Raw genomic sequence first — 3,625 nt, 5'->3', positions numbered from 1 at the left:
TCTTACAGTAGATGCTTTTACAGTAGATTATCCTGCAGTAGAGGATCTTACAGTAGAGAATCATGCAGTAGATAATATTATAGTCAAGGATCTTACAGTAGATTATCCTGCAGTATAGGATCCTGTTGTAAAGGATTTTAAAGTTGATGATGCCGTAGTAGAGGATCTTACAGTAGATGCTTTTACAGTAGATTATCCTGCAGTAGAGGATCTTACAGTTGATGATCTTGCCTTTGCAGAGGACTCCAGAGAGTCAGAATACTTTGAAGAAGTCGGAGTTGTATTGTTGTTCGCTTTAGACGCCATTGTTGATTTGTTTTCCAACCAACATGGCGTTGCACGCATACGTCACAGTTTTATCACGTGTTTGCACACTACCTATTGAGAATGTATAAGAATGTATACCCCTATATTACACCGGCTCGTTACAGAGACACAAGCTCAGGGCTCCCACTAATTCAGCGTAATGGTGAGTTTTTTATGCACTTTATATTTGTTTTTATGCCGGTTGTATCATTTTATTCTGTCATATTTACCCCCCAATCCTGGAAGGTTGTTAGTTCAATACCAGGGCTGCCACCATTGCTCTGGATAAGAGAGTCTGCTAAATGATAAATGTAATGTAATGTTAAGTTACCTTCAAAATAAAAGAGCAGAATTTGGGTCGTTAGCGATCATATTCTTTACATCCTTAATGACACATAAAATTATATATATAAATACACTCAGATCCTGATCAAATCAAATCAAATCAAATTTATTTGTATAGCCCAATATCACAAATTATACATTTTTCTCAGTGTGCTTTACAGACTGTACAGGTTACGACATCCTCTGTCCTTAGCCCCTCTGTCCTTAGACCCTCGCATCGCACAAGGAAAAACTTCCTAAAAGAAACCCCATAATTAAAGGGGAAAAATGGAAGAAACCTCAGGGAGAGCAACTGAGGAGGGATCCCTCTCCCAGGACGGACAGACGTGCAGTAGATGTCGTGTGTACAGGATAAACAACATAGTACAAATACAACATTTGACAGAAATTGTGTTGTGTTGAAAAAAAAAAGAAAGTATGGATGAATCCAGGAAAATGTCAAAAAGGCTTCCCGGTGTCCAGCAGGACCAGGGCAGCAGGCGCTGTCACGATTCATGATCCTGACATAAACTTTATCAGTGGCAACCTGCCACATGAGACACAGAAACTCTGGGGATGATGCCCCGGATGATGAGTTAGTAACATACATTTACATAAATGCATACAGATAGAGAGGGAGAAGAAGAGAGGGAGGGGAGGAGAGAGGAAGAGAAGGAAGAGAGCAGGGAGCTGTCCCCCGGCAGTCTAAGCCTATAGCAGCATAACTAGGGGCTGATCCAGGGCAAACCTGAGACAGCCCTAACTATAAGCTTTATCAAAAAGGAAAGTCTTTAGCCTACTCTTAAATGTGGAGAATGTGTCTGCCTCCCGAACACAAACTGGAAGCTGGTTCCACTGGAGAGGAGCTTGATAGCTGAAGTCTCTGGCTCCCATTGTACTCTTAGAGACTCTAGAAACCACAAGTAACCCTGCAGTCTGGGAGCGTAATGCTCTAGTTGGTTTATAAGGTACTATGAGATCTTTAAGATATGCTGGAGCTTGACCATTAATTGCTTTGTAAGTCAGGAGAAGGATTTTGAATTCTATTCTGTATTTTACCGGGAGCCAGTGCAGAGCAGCTAATACAGGAGTAATATGATCCCGTTTCCTTGTTCTTGTCAATACGCGTGCCGCTGCATTTTGGATCAACTGAAGAGTCTTAAGCGACTTTTTGGGACAACCTGATAACAATGAGTTGCAGTAATCCAGCCTTGAAGTAACAAATGCATGGACTAGTTTTTCTGCATCATTTTGAGACAGGATGTGTCTTATTTTTGCAATGTTACGTAGATGAAAGAAGGCAGTCCTTGAGATTTGTTTTATGTGGGAGTTAAACGACAGATCTTGATCAAAGATGATGCCAAGATTCCTTACAGTGGTGCTGGAGGCGAAGTTAATGCCATCCAGAGCTTCTATGTCATTAGAAAATGCGTTTCGGAGGCGTTTAGGGCCAAGTATAATAACTTCAGTTTGGTCTGTGTTTAACATCAAGAAGTTGCTAGACATCCAAGTTTTTATGTCCTTAAGGCTTGAAGTTTAGCCAATTGATTGGTTTCATCTGGTTTAATTGATAGATATAATTGGGTATCATCCGCATAACAATGAAAGTTTATAGAGTGGTTCCTTATAATATTGCCCAAAGGAAGCATATATAAGGTGAATAGAATCGGTCCAAGTACAGAACCCTGCGGAACTCCAAGACTGACTTTGGCTGTCATGGAGGATTTATCGTTAACAAGTACAAACTGAGATCGCTCAGATAAATAGGACTTGAACCAGCTTAGTGCGGTTCCTTTGATGCCAACACAATGTTCCAGTCTCTGTAGTAGAATATCCTGATCAACAGTGTCGAAAGCAGCACTGAGGTCTAACAAGACAAGAACAGAGAAGCTCATGAAGTCGTCACTACTGAGAGATATAGGAACAGAAGGCTCTGTAGAGCTGTGGCTCTCTGTCAGCCTCAGTGCTGAAAAGAAACCTGGGGTTGTTCTTATGTTCTTCTATTGAGGAAGAGTAATAAGATGCTCTGGCATTACGGAGAGCCTTCTGATCCTTCTTTCATGTTCAGTTTCATTAATAACCTAAATAAACATTACATAACTCATTACATTTATGATATCAGCTGTTTGAGGAGCTTGTGTTCCTTAAAGGTTCGGACTTTACTTCACAAAGTGGGAAGTTTCAGTTAAAACTATAAAATGATTTAAAACTATTTAGACGCTTGGACTTTCAAACAAATGTGAATTTTTTTTAAATGAAGAAGAAAGAACATCATATATATGTTATGTCAGTACACATAAGGATTCTGGTAAATTGAGGACTATTTTAACACTCAAACCAAGGATGTAATATTATAATATCAAAACAAAAACTGTCAATTTATAACTTTTACTGGATAAATTTCACATCCATAAACCCAAGGACCCAAGATTGAATATATCATTGTATATTATATTACATATTAATACAAAATATAAAATACTATTACATATATTATTATATTTTATAGGAAATATTTTGGGTCATTTTTACTTATAAACGTTAAGAAATGTGTTCATAGTTAATATGCTACAGGAACCCTATTTGGGAGAAAGTTGATTTAATTGCCTTTTCTGTTTATATTATCCCTTGTTGAATGGATCATCCTATTGCAGGCGGAGTCACGATAATCTGGGCCTTGAAACAGTAAAATATGCCTTTTACAACACCTCATATAAAAACTCCCTATTATTATTATTATTATTATTATTATTATTATTATTATTATTATTATTGTTTTGAATGTATTTGTTTATTTGTTATTATTGTTCTTGCTCTTAGTATTGTTAGTATTATTAGTGTATGTTTTTGTGTACTTTTTAAATTGTATTTATGATTATTATTGTTCTTGTTATTATTATACCACAATTAAGACCTTTCAAAATATAAATAAAAAGCTCGTTGGGCTTTTATTTTGACAGTTTCCTCCGGAAGATCAGTGTGCAGTGTTGTCAGG

This window comes from Cottoperca gobio, unplaced genomic scaffold, assembly GCF_900634415.1.
Source record: "Cottoperca gobio unplaced genomic scaffold, fCotGob3.1 fCotGob3_200arrow_ctg1, whole genome shotgun sequence".
NCBI classification, from domain to species: Eukaryota; Metazoa; Chordata; class Actinopteri; order Perciformes; family Bovichtidae; genus Cottoperca; species Cottoperca gobio.
This window is presented reverse-complemented; position numbering follows the sequence as displayed.